Raw genomic sequence first — 14,378 nt, forward strand, 5'->3', positions numbered from 1 at the left:
TGGGGTGGTGTCTGTAAGTAAGGTGGGTGTGCTGCATGTGGTTGTGATGGTGGTGGTGGTGACTGTGCATATGGTGAATGAGGTACTAGTCTGCGTGTCTGCTTTTGTGGTGGATGTGGGCAAGGCTAAACAGGTGGCAGGATCTGGGACTGAGGAAGCAGTGCTTGCAGGGTGTGAGTGCTGATGTCACTGTGAGGGAGAAGGTGGAGGGGAGACAGTTGAGGCAGTGGCTGTTTTTGTGTGTGCTTCTGTTTGTTGGCTGTGTGTATGTATGTGGTGTGATCTGTGGTGCTTATGCTTGTCTTTGCGAGTCCTGTGTGTTGTCTTGGGTGCATGCTCATCTGATTGTGTGCTTGGGATGGATGGGGGAGATGGCTCTGGGACTGGGTGCAGATATTTGCAGGGGTGACGGAAGAACTAGGGACACTGGATTCCATCAAAGAGGATGCCAGAGCCTGCAACAATCTCTTCAGGCCAGCCAAGCCAACGTGAATACCCTCCAGGTAGGCATTGCATTGCTGCATCTGGGATGCCAGCCCCAGGATGGCATTCACTATGGTTGACTGCCCTACAGAGATGGATCTCAGGAGGTCAATAGCCTCCTCAGTGAGGTTAGCAGGGCTGACTGGGGCAGTGGCTGAGGTGCCTGCAGCAAAGGAGACGCCCAACCTCCTGGGTGAGAGGGCATGGGCAGCTGGGTAGGAGGCTACTGAGAGGGCAGTGCTGAAAGGGGGGCTGGAAGATGACAATGCAGGGGTGGACCCCGAGGGGTCCGCCACCTCCAGGGTGCTCCCATTAGAGGAGAAATCAGAGTCATTTGTAGCAGCTCCTGTTTCCCCCCGAGGTTCTCCCCTCACCCCCCAACCCACTAGTTCCCTCGGCATCGGTGGACACATCCTCCTGGGGGGAAACAGCCTTAACAACGTGGCTCAAACCATGCTATGCCTTTAAAGCGAGGCTCGAACCACGAATATGTCTTTACAACGCATTCCTTAACCACGTAAGTCAGTACAACAACTTGCCTTAGGGAAAGTGTTGTTGGACTGATGTTGGACTTTATGTCCAACACTTTCCCTACTGTGGCGCAGACTGGAGTTGGGATAGTAAATTATACTATTCCAAACTCCAGCGCTTTCCCCAAGGCAAGTCGTTGTAATGACTTGCGTGGTAAAGAAATGCGTTGTAGGGACACATTTGTGGTTTGGGCCATGTTCTTAAGGCAGGCATCGTAAATGCCTGCGTTGTTCCAACACACAACCCCTCTTGGGTCCTGTGGGCTGCAGATCCCCCACTTGCCCGTTCCCCTGCTCCAGATGATCCTAATGCACACAAGGACATCAGAAAGAAAGGAGTGAGGGTGAGGGAGAAAGAAAGGGAGCACAGGGTAAATAACAGCAATAACAGCACATATGGCATACACATCACAATGACTCACTGGTAATTACACTATGCTTTAACAACCACAATACCACACCATTGCCTGGGAGCAACAGCTGAAATGAATTCTGAAGACATTACCATCTGCACAACTACTGATACTCACTAATCCATGTCTGCCTGTTGACAAAGGCACAGCTACACTACTCTGCCACAATGACTGCACAACGTGCAATTGTCAGGTCACACCACCTAGGCAGTGGACATCAGAGTCACGATGTAGGTCCTTACTGAAGCTGGAATACCAATACCAATTGTACATACCACTCACCATAGCCATGCAGAACTAAACAACATAACCTACAAGGGCATGCCAAGGCATAAAACTGACTATTACCTTGGCACTTAAAGACCATGCCAGGCATTAGGAAAGAAATTTACACAGTGTGTACTCACCCCCTGTGGCTGCTGTGCTGCCCTCAAGCACCCATCCAACTCTGGGTTGGGAACTGCGGGCCATTAGGGGGGTCAGGATCTGACAGGCACCCCTCTCTTGATGGGAGGACGTCCCCAGCTGGGCCTCCGAGGTCTTACGGGCCCAGCGTTGCAGGTTCTCCCACCACTTTCTGAAGTGGGTGCTTCTTTGGCTATGGACCCCCAGGGTCTGCACGTCCTTGGTGATGGCATGCCATAACCCTTTCTTCTGATGGGAGCTTACCTGCATGGGAAACACAGACAGAAAGACACTATTAACAACACACTACATTCAGTTACAGCAATGGACTACATACTGCATTGATCCCACATTCATCTAACACATATCTCGTAACTCTTTGTACATATTGCATGTAGCAAACAACTTTACCTAAAGGACACACTGCATGCACACACATACATCAACATACAGCCATGTCACATCCAAAATACCTAAAAGGTTCTCACCTGTTGATCTGTAGGCCCTTACAACTGTCCATACAAAGGTAGGACCCCATCCACAAGCTTCTCCAGTTCTTCGGATGTGAAGGCGGGGGGTCTATCCCCTGTAGCATGGACCATTGTGGGTTCCAGACACAGGACACAGCAGCTCATGCAGGGAAGGTCTTGATAGGGTGAAGTCAGGAGACAAGTGACATGGACATTTGAAACTGACAGTCACGTCCACGCCAGTAATCATCATCATTGGCCCCTGTGCTCCATAGACTGCAATGTTAACAAATGAGGAGTTGCACAGCAGTTCAGACCGCCCTCCGCCATGATGTCATACGCCAGTGGAGTGAGGTCATTTCCACCTGTCCTCTGCATGCAGGGCAGGCGGATGCCATTTCCTGATGTTTGTACTGATGATGGTCAATAAAATGTGCGTCATTGGTACATATGGTACACACAAAGGCAATTCCAACACGTCTAGATTTTAGATTTGGTGGGAGAATCTGGCTCTTCAATGAGAGCTCATATGAGTGCACTGCCTGCAGAAGAGCAGTTGACACAACATGTAAACTGTGATAGTACAAATCACGTCTCACAACTTTGACTACATCTGTGAGGCAGTATGACAAATGAATGAGAATGTATGGTTTCAGAAGTACGTTTGCATGTAGAGTACACCAGAGCAGATTCCATTCATTGGCTGTCTGTAATGTATGAGCCAGCTCTGTTTACTGTGGTGTTGTGTGTCAATCCTTCCTGCTTTCACACACCTGTGATGATTGGTTTGTTTAGATACCAACCACTGCGGAAGAGGAGGAGGAATACATCTATGTAAAGATCCTTAGTTTACTTGGCTACACTGGAGGAACGCTATATAATTCTCACCTATCATTTGGACTGGGCCACAATCACTAAACTGTGTCAACAATTGGAGCCAGATCTCATTCCTGCTCTTCACAGTCCTACTGCAATACCTCCTACTGTACAGGTGCTGTCAGTGTTCCACTTCCTGGTGAGTGGATCATTTCAGGTGACGGTGTGCTTGGCAACAGGTATATCACAGCCAATGTTTTCTAAAGTGCTGAGTAGAGCTTTGACTGCCTTGCTGAAACACTTGAGCAGCTATATCACATTCCCCAAAGTGATGATTTGCCCACTGTTAAGGTGGCTTTCTACACAATGGGCACATTTAACACATGATCGGGGCCATTGACGGGACCCATATTGCTTTGGTCCCTCCCAGGATAAATGAGCAGGTGTTCCAAAATAGGAAGAATTACCATTCTATAAATGTGCAGATGGAGTGCCTTGGTGATCAGTATATTACTCACGTTACTGCCAAGTTTCCAGCATCTGTGCACAATGCCTATGTAATGAGGAACAGCAGTGTCCCACAGATGATGGCACACCAACAGAGAGAGATGAGCATGACATTTCACACAATGTATGTCACTGTATGTCACGTGGAGTTGTTCTCTGTGCTATTGTACACATGTAATGTGTGTTTCTCACTTTTTCCAGGTGACTCTGGCTACCTAAACCAATCCTGGCTGTTGACACCAGTAAGGAATCCGACGAGGACAGGGGCAGAGAATCGATACAATGAGGCACATGGAAGGACCAGAAAAGTCATCAAAAGAAAATTTGGGCTACTGAAAGCCAGGTTCAGGTGTCTCCATATTTCTGGTGGATCCTTAAACTACTCCCCTGGAAAGGTCTTCCAGATAGTGGTGGCCTGCTACATGGTTCACAATTTAGCCCTCAGGCGGCATGTTCCATTCCTGCAGGAGGTGGGAGGAGACAAAGCACCTGTGGCAGCAGTGGGCACTGAGGACAGTGAAGAAGATGGGGAGGAGGAGGATGTGGACAACAGGACACATCTGATACACCAGTACTTCCAATGACAGTCAGGTAAGACTGTAGTACTGTTCACACCACCATTTCAATGAAGAGCTGTGTGGCAGCTGTGATGTACCAACCATAAATGTGTGCATTCTGAAACCTGACACTATTCCATCTGTGTTCAGTCAAGGCAGTGGTATGATGATTATGAATAAGCTTATTTTGCCTATGTAATGTATCAGATGTTTTGTTGTTTCAAATACATGCCCACGTCAAACTGTGTTCTCATTCCATACAGTAGTTAGCATTTGTTGCTGGGAATGTTGTGTGAGTTGCAATGTGCTTACACAACTGCTCTGTGACTTCATTGCCCCTGACAATTTGGCCTGGACTAGGTGTTCCAGAGGAGGAATTGGCATACTGACAATATGGCATAGCTAAAACATTGGTATCTTGTCTTAGGCCCATACATATGTTGTTTCTCGTCACTTCTTGTGTTTAGAGTTTTTTGCAGTGCAACATTTTAAGTTGATGCGACCAGATGAATGTAGGCTGTTATGTTACAGGGGCTCATGTTGCATTACTTCCTTTTACTTCTCATTTGAATGTCACTAATATTTTCCCTTTTTTCAGATGTTGGTGTGGTCACTACTGTGAATTCATGGAATGCCTACAGACTGCTTTCACACAGTTTGGTGGATGGTGACTTATGGCATGCTCTTATACTGGTAATGTGTATCCCAAGCTGACTGTACATTGGATGGATTCACACTTTACATTACATTTGCACAGGATAATAAAGGTCAAGACATTGCATATTGATAAAATAAAAGGAAAGTACCTGGCCCATCCTGTCTTGGGATTTCTGATATGCTCCCAGGACATGTGACAGTGCCTCCTGTGCAGTCGGTTCCCTGGGTTGGCCCACCCCTTGGTGCATGGATATCCTCCCACCAGTCATGGCCTCCTTTGCCTGTGTCCCCTGAACTGTGTGCCCACTCCCACTGACACCAGGCCCTTCTTGTCTTGCCTGTGAGGTGTTGACTCGGGTCCCTGTACAGGTGGGCACACTGTTGATTGACGTGTCCTGGGGACAGAGGTTTTGGGATGTTGGGTGGCTGCTGTGATAGTGGAGTAAGATGTGGGGTGCTCTGGGGTGGATTGGGTGTTGCCTGTGGTGTCTGACTGATCAGTGGTACCAGATCGACCAGGGAGATCTTCCAGATACAGACATTCAGAGTTGCTGTCATCACGGAGGCCCTCTTCTGGTGGAGGACTGGGATGATGTGGCTCATGCTGCCGTCTGACATTGGCAGGTCACCTGTGAACATGTTTGATAGTTGTTATTTTATTCTCAGATACATATTCAGTATTTATGGGTTTCCCTATGGGATGGGTGTGGTTTGTACACCTTTGGTTTGTGTATGGTGATGCATTGTGGGATTGGTAGTGCTTCATGCTGACCATTCATTACTCGTGTGCAAATGATGACCTTGGAGAGGTGTACTTTATGTGGGTAGGGCATTCAGCGGAAAATAGTTGAGAGTGGTTAAAGGAGTGGTTCTCAGTTTGGGATGGAGTGAATTGAAGGGCGATAGGGTGATGGGGAGACATGCCAAGCAGGTGTACATGGAGGCAGAGAAGTATTGGTGACTTACCAGTGTCAAGCCCTAAAGGAATTCCAGTGAGGGCCTTGGGATGCATGTTGTCAACTGCGGGGGAGGTGGTATGGATCTACCGCCAGTCTTCATGACGGCAATGTGGCCATTGCACGCACCTTCCCCCGTAGGTTGTTCCATCCCTTTCTTATATCGTCCCTTGTGTGTGGATAGGTTCCCACGGAGTTCACCTTGTCCACGATTCTCCACAATAGCTCCATCTTCCTGACAATTGATATCTGCTGGACCTGTGCACCAAACAGCTGTGGCTCTACCGTAACAATTTCTTCTACCTTTACCCACATCTCCTCCTCAGTGAAATGGGGGTTCTCTTGTGGGGACATGCCAATTGTGTAGTGGGTGTAATGTGTGTTGTGCAGAAGGTGGAATGTTTTGTGGGGGTGCAGGTTGTGTGAGTATGTGGGATGCTGTGAAGTAATGATTGAGTGCAGAATTGTTGTGTGTGTTTGGTGTAGAGGTATGATGTGTGGTGTGTGATGAGTAAAGGGTGTATAGGTGGCTGTGGTTTGTGTGTGCAGTTCTGGAGATGTCGGCTGGCAATGTGTGGCAGAATTTTCAAATTTTGTAAGAATTGTGGGTTGTGTTGGGGTGTGTTTTATAGTGCTATTGGTGTGTGTGTATGGTGTGTGTATGTGTATCAGGTGTGGATTTTTCAATTTGGCCAATATTGGCTTCTGTTCTTGTGGAGTGGCAAAATCAACTACAGCGGTTGCAACCACCAATGGGTTACCGCAGTTGAGTGACCGCTGTGGTGATTCGTGGGTTGTAATTTGGAAGGCGCTTTGTTGTAGGTGTGGCGGTGATGATGGTGGGACCGACTCTCTCCTGCCTTTGTTGGCTCTGGCGGGGTTGTAATTTTGGCAGCTTTCTGGAGTTTTTGTTTTTTGTGACTAATGATATGGGGGGTGGATTGCTGCCTCCGCAGCAGTCTTTTGGCAGCCATCACCATGGAGGTCTTCGGTAAAGACCGCCAAAGTCATAATGAGGGCCAAAGTGTTCAGTGTGATAACACATACAGTGGTGATTTCAAACTCCTGGAAAACTACACTCCTTTTCAAATCAGTTAAATAAAATGATTCTGCCTTTTATGGGCCATTTTTCTCATTTCATGCGTTCATAGAAAGTTTCAAGCTGGTCCATCAACTGGATGCAAGAAAAATGGGGGTAGATATAACCCAACTTTCCATTTTTATTTCTATTGGACATTTTGCTTTCAAATAAAGAAAAAAAGAATGGCACTTAATATGGCGGAAAGTTAGAATTTTACTTAGAAACCATGCTTGTGTTACTTAGTGTAAATCCATCCAGAAGTTTTGCGCAATTTGCATTTAAAGAATGGTCATGAATGAATTAATTTCCTTCGTAATTTCTTGACCGTTATATCTCAAGAGACATCCATGGGATTTCTCAGTACTGGAGCTTCAAAAAATACTTCCGTACCAATGGCAGAACGAGCCTCTTCTCCTGTCAGTCAATGGGGTACTGCAGTAACTAGAACAGCAACTCAGTACCTACATTCGGCTTCGTCCGCAGTAAGAACTCAAGAAAAAAATAGCAGCACCCATTACAGGACTCAGGACTCATACCCTGGATCCTGAAATTGTTTTAGAAGATAAGGATAAAGGGGCAGGTACACCCTCAGGGATAAAAATCTATATCTTTTCAGGCCACAGATACTGCAGTGCTGTTGTAGGACCCAGCGTGGCCCTCCCATGAGGTCTTGTGGTAACACAGTCTTCCACTTGATGGTACTGGTACTTGCATGATGGGTACCGCGAGAGCACAGTGGTACCTGACCAAAAAATTAAAAAAATGAGAAGGCTATGTGAGTTGGACAAGCATGACCAGAAGCCGTACATAGCGGGATTAGCCTCATAATGGGGTTTGGATGCAGATCCTGGCTGAAGGACAGGTATTATGGCCAATCCCTGCTGCTTACAGCACAAGGGGTTCACCTATACTCAAATGAAAGTTTATTGCTGAATGTCGATCCAGGGCTCCAGCTCTTTAATTTCCAATCTGTTCAGGATTCTTGTTATGCAAATACCACAGGAATTTCATCATAAATCATGTTCTTGTTAACATCACATTTGACAGGGTAGGAATAGGTTCGTTTTCTCACAACCTCAATGATCACATCAGTAGCCAAAAATGAAAAATACTATAAGATTGTTTGGTGGGCATTTCAGAAAGCTTCTGAAAGGAAGTGACATATCCATAGAGGGAAACAAGCTTTAAAGCGAGAGGTGCACTACAGTAACATCAATGTCAGGGTGACACTTCATGGCCGCTAGATAAATGTCCTGAAAGAAATATGTTTATTTTTCTGCTGTCTGGCGCACGCTGACCTTGAAGCTGCCTGTCTTTTAAGTTTAGCTCCTGTACCTAGGCTAGAAACACGTAATGATATAGAAGTGAAAGATTGATACCTTATAAGTTCTAAAAGCTAATCACAAACCCCCAGTAAACATTTAAATTGTATTTCCCCTTGTTCACATTGCATTTATTTTTTCCAATCAGTTCAAAGACTCTTAGGAACCACCTTCAATTTCACACATACGACAGGCATACAATATTATTGCTTTGTTAAAAATAAATCTTAATTCAGTTTGAACTACGATGCCAATTGTATTTGATAAATTGAATGCGAATTTTAGATACATGTTTTAGGACTGAAATAACAACAGTAACACACACACACCATCAGGGTTACCCATACAGAAAAACCCTAATATTTTCGAGTGCCATGGCTCTTATCAATATACAGGGCGTTTTTCCTGAAGACTGTCATTCAGAAGTGTGAAAGATATTTTGGACCATATTTATCAAGGTTTTGCATTGCCCTTGTGCCACACATGGGGGCGCAAGGGCGACACAAAACCTAAGTGAGATTTATCAAACCATGCAAAGCCACTTTGTGTGACCTTGCAAGGCTCGATAAATCTAGAGTAGTGGAAGGCAGGGCCTTCGTTCACTCTGCAGCAGGGAGGCGTCCCATGGGTGGATCGCAGGTGGTCCCATGCATCCACCCATGGATTTTGGCCTATTTCCATATTTACCATTATTGATAGACCTGAGGAAGTGTCAAAATGTTGTGCCTCCCCAGGTGAGACCTAATGAGAACTATCCTAACTTCTCGCTTTTTCATCTTTCTATGTGTGCAGCATTCTGCAACACACATAGAAAGTGGGAAATTACTTGAATATGTCCCTTCCTGTTTAAAATCAATTCTGACTACAAAGCAAGAACCCTTGCAACATGACACATGGGTTCCTGCATTGGCATCAGGCAACCAAAAGTGCATCAGCACTAGGAAAGGGCAGGAATGTGCTGTATAATGTTAAATACGACACATGCCTGCCCTGTTCTTTACACGCAACACAGTGAAGAAAGACGGCTTGCTGAATTGGGCTGCATGAAAAATTGATAAATCTGCCCGTTTGTGCTTAACAAAGGTACCTGTGCATTTGTTCTAATTATACAATCTGACCTGCATGGAGAGAGAGGGTCTGGTGTTGCTGAAAGTGCAAAGCAACCACTTGTCTCCCTTTAAATGAAAACTAAAACAGACAGTAGGCCTGTGAGAATATGAACTGCCTTCATATTCTCTGGGGGCCATGAGCCGTATGGGTGGTGGGATTTAGGGTTGTTGACATAAGGACATCCCGCCTCACTACCCATGTGATCATCAATATGTAAATCCATGGACAGGGCTTTAAGTACCATAAATGTGCTTTCCAGTGAGCTATGAATAGTTGGATGGGGCAAAAAGGTGATCCTGGACAACGTTAATGATGTCAGCATGATCTTTGCATTATCAAACTAGGTATATCAGTAATTCTCAGATGTGCTCTACCCTACCGGAGGTTGTTCCACATCAGTACTGAGGAAGGGTAACCAAGGTCAGAGACTAGGTCAGAGAATGGTTCATTGTTCTGTGAGGGGGAGATGAACTTAGAAATATTTGTCACAAACGCCTGCCTGCCTCCAAACAAAAATTCTGCATAAGGGACAATGTATGCGATTAAGTTAGCAAGAAAGCCACACACCTAAGAATCACAGGGCAATACCCAAGGGTACAATTTAGGATTGGAGTGGAGAACGAAAATCAGACCAGACAAAAATGTTTAAATCAGGCCTGCTCCCTTCCTGTCCTCTCTTTGTCTCTCTTTCCATCCATCACCTCACTCTCTCTCCTCTCCCTCTGATTTCTTTATCTCCACCTTCCTTCTTTTCTTCTTCAAGCCCCCCGTGCCTGCTACAAATAGCCCCAGGCAGAGGGGGGGAAGTGACGAGACACCAGCAGCGGCCCTGGACTTTCAAAACCGGGCATCATTGGCTCAAACACACCAGTGAAATGCCCGTTAGAATAAAAGCCCTGCCTAGTTCTGATACAATTTAATTACATTAACAGGGGCTATAAGCAAGGGCAATTTAAATAACAAAGCCACTTGGAATTTGTGAATGCACAAATTGTTTTTGTAAAATAGCCCAGGGGAACTCCTCCCCTAAAAACAAGTCTACATTTGGTCACTAAAGTATAGGTAGAGCGTATTCCGATAACAATAGTTTACCTTTTCATAATATTGTTGGTAGTCTGAGACCTTCCTCAGTCGTTCACACATACACAGAGGCTCAATTTTGCATGCTATGTGCTTTCATGGTATAATTGATTCTTTTAGCATCATATTGAGTGTGAGATTAGACGTGAAGGTCAAGGAATAAATCAGAGTCTTTTGTATAAATCATCAATCTCTCCATGCACAGTGTCCAAGAAGTTTTGATGGGTTTGCTAGTGGTCAATTACTCACAGGAAAAAGCAAGGCTTCTAGCTACGGTATTCATCAAATGTAATAATATGCAGGCAAACATATCTACAGCTTCATCCATATGCACTTGTTTTTTAGACTTACTTGTTATTAAAAATATATATTTTTTCCGTTTCTTTGTTTTCTTTCTATTGTCAGCTTCAACGATCATCTTGATACAGCTGCGTTTAAATCAGGCTTTACTGCTGTAAAGAAATAAAAATGCCGAATTTGGTTAATCGTGAATAAATATATACCTGTATAAGAGGGTACATTGTTAAAAACCATATTCGATAATATTTGGGATTTTTTTAGGTTATTTTATCATTCTAGGAAGCATGATAGAATAGTCTCAACAAATGGTTGATTCAAGCTCACTTTTCCAGGCCAGCGATTATTATCGACTTTGATATTATGAACGCCACACTTGTATTGTAAACAACTGAAACTGTGAAGCTTTGTGAAATTTTCAAGCACATTGGACCTGATGCCCAAAGATGAACTTACATGTTTGTGTATGTTTACACTTTTTCAGTGTTTACAAAACTGCATAAGGGCCGAGCCTGCGAGTGCATGCTCTAGCACAAGCTTCTCACATGCAAGACTCTGTTGTGTACAGTAAAGGGCTTGAAGTCCGTCTGTCACTTACAATTTGTCAGCTTGCGTGGCACTCTTCTTAATAGCTTCATAATTCGCCACTGCAGGCCAAACATAATTTCTGTTCCTCTGTTTGGAGCAGGGACCAAGCACTGATTGATTCAACTTAAGCAGTGCCTGTCCGCAGCTCCCAACATGAATGAGGTACTATTTTGTTCTTTTTATCTTCTAGTGTCTTACAGACAGAAGGCTTATGACTGGCAAAAACATGCCCAGCAGGACAAACAAATTGCCAAGTTTTATATTTCGTTGCTAACTTTCTTTTATTTTATTGCCAAGCCGCCTTTTCTCACTTTGCACTTGTGTTTTCTTTTGTTTTTGCTTGTGAGCACTGTTCCCAAAAGATGAAGATTATCATCATCATAAAAACTTTATTTCGGCATCCAGTGCCCTAAAAGTCACATAGGGCCACAATAAATAATGGGTTAGAATTCATAAAAGAGGTTGGGTTGAAATAAATAAGAAAAACAATAGTGCACGAAATGCAGTACAATAAAAAGAATATGGCATAACACCGTTCCAAGATACAGTATTGGGACAAAGATAGGCATGTATAACTACAAAGACTTGGGGCTAGACTGTCTTAGTCGATTTCCTTCTGGTGCGCCAAATTCCCCCGAGAAATTTGGCAACTGCAATGGCAATGGGTGGACTGGAGTCTGATTTTAAGATTATCATGGCCACAGAATGATCTCGGGTCCCAAGCCATTTTCAAGTTAGCGTGAGCCATTTCCTTAGTTGGTGAGCGTAGGATGGACAAACAAAGAAAACATGGGCAGTTGACTCCTGGTATAGGGTACAGCAGGGGCATAAGTTGTTACTTGTGACCTTTTTTTGCCATCTGCTGGTAAAGGTATTAAGAAGGAGGAAATCAAATCTGAACAGCATATAGAGCTTCCTATCGGTCGGATCTAAAATGCAGTCCAAGTAAGGTTCTAGCGACCAGGTAGATTTGATGTCCAGAAACTCGCTTGATAGACACCCTAGTGAGAGTGAGCGAGCTATGGACTGGGATACCCACTCCCAATAGTAGGACTTCACTCTTTCTTTGGTCGGTAGTGGCCCTGTGTGTGGAAAATTCCACAAGTTTCCCATCCCAATGGCAATCAATGCTGACTTAACTGAGTGAATCCACCTGATCTTGTTGGAGGTATCCAAAGAGTAAACTTCCCTAAACGCGGTGGCATAGGGAGAACGTTCGGGAGTTGCCATGATTCTCCTCCAGAACAGCAGCGGCCTAAGACCAGCTATATCGCCTACGGGTTTGCGGGCCCGATCCATGTGCAGAGGAAGAAGCAGGGTGCTGGGGGGCAGAGAGGTGAGTTTTCTCATAAACATATTCTCTATATGGGTGAGTTCCTTTACATCCTCGAAGCCCCAGAGTTCAGCCCCGTAGAGAGCTGCGCTAACAGACTTCATGTTATAGATGTGGAGAGCAGCAGCTATAGGTCGTGATGATGAGGCATGGTGCTCCCTTAAAAGGAAACCCACTAACTTGCTGCTTTTAATGATGTGGAGTTGATAATGGCTTTCCAGGACATTGAGTCTGATAGTTTGATCCCCAGGTAATCAAAGGTGTTGACTAGTTCTAGTTTGGACCCACCTAGGAAAAGGTTCCCCCTATGGGACCTGTGGGGGATCATGACCATGAACTTGGTTTTAGAGGTGTTTATTTCTAGGCCTCTTGTGGAGCATCTTGTGGAGCAGAAGTCATTAAATCAATTCAACGAGGATTAGAGGCCCATCAGGTTTTTGGATACTATCAGGGAGTCATCTGCAAACAGAAGTGTTGTGATCTTTTCGTTGCCTAGGGCTGGTGCATCAGAGGGCTGCGAGGTGAGATGATCGATGACCTGACTCAAGTAAAGGGAAAAAAGAGTGGGAGCCAGTACGCAGCTCTGCCAAATGCACCTGACTACTCGGATTGGATCGGTGAGATCGCCCTGGTTCCCCCAGCATCTTTTTGCATAGTTGGACTCGTGTAGTAGTATTGTTGTAGTCAGAAGCCCTGGGGGCATACCCATCTCCTTGAGGACCTCCCAAAGTTTACCTCTATGGACCAGATCGAATGCTGATTTAAGGTCTATGAAGGCTACATAGAGACTCCCCTTCCCTATCACTACGACCTTCCAATACAAGAGCAGAAACCTGAACACCTGATCTATGGTACTTGTTTGGGCCCTAAAGCCAGCCCGGAGTGGTGATAAAATGCCGTTCTCATTGATCCAATCTTGGAATTTCGATAGTAGTGCACAACAGAATACCTATTGTACTGTATCTATAGGGCTAATGGGCCTATAGTTGGCGGGTAGGGACCTGTTGCCTTTCTTGTAAATGGGTATTACCTCTGCACCCCTCCAGGACTCAGGAATGGGAGCTCCCCTGACAACTGCATTGGATAGAAGGAGAATGTACTCGGACCATTTGTCGATGTTGTAAAGGAAGAGGTCTCCAGGGATGCCGTCAGGGCCAGCAGCTTTCTTTTTTTTGTTTTTTCTAAATAGATTTTATCAAGATCCAGCAAAACTAACGAAAAAAAAAGCATTACAATTCCAAACTATATCTTAAACATCTTCCCCAAGGGATTTCTAATCGGATAACTCCAGATACAAACAATCAGGGCAAGTGACTGAAATAAAAGGGAAAGAAGAGAGCCTCCCTTCTTTTTTACACACTATTATGCACCATTGTCTAGAAAACATTCCCCCAAAATCCGTGAAAACTTTTTGCCCCGCCCACTCTCCTAGCATATCTCATTTCCTGATTTCTGACCTGTATCATTTTACTCAACCATTCTTGAGGGCTGGGAGTTAGACTGGAGTGCCAATTTCTTAGTTAAAAAAGATCTGGCAACCACAGTGACTATAAAGACTAAGCCCCTTATTTATACTTTTTTAGCGCCACATTTGCGTCGTTTTCTGATGCAAAAGCGATGCAAATGTACAAAATACAATTGTATTTTGTAAGTTTGTGCCGATTTTGCGTCAAAAAGCTGCGCAAATGCGACGCTAAAAAAGAATAAATATGGGCCTAACTTTTCCCACCGAGGTGGGAGCCTTACCCCAGGGTCGTAGCCCACACCCGCCAG

This window comes from Pleurodeles waltl, chromosome 8 (assembly GCF_031143425.1).
Source record: "Pleurodeles waltl isolate 20211129_DDA chromosome 8, aPleWal1.hap1.20221129, whole genome shotgun sequence".
NCBI classification, from domain to species: domain Eukaryota; kingdom Metazoa; phylum Chordata; class Amphibia; order Caudata; family Salamandridae; genus Pleurodeles; species Pleurodeles waltl.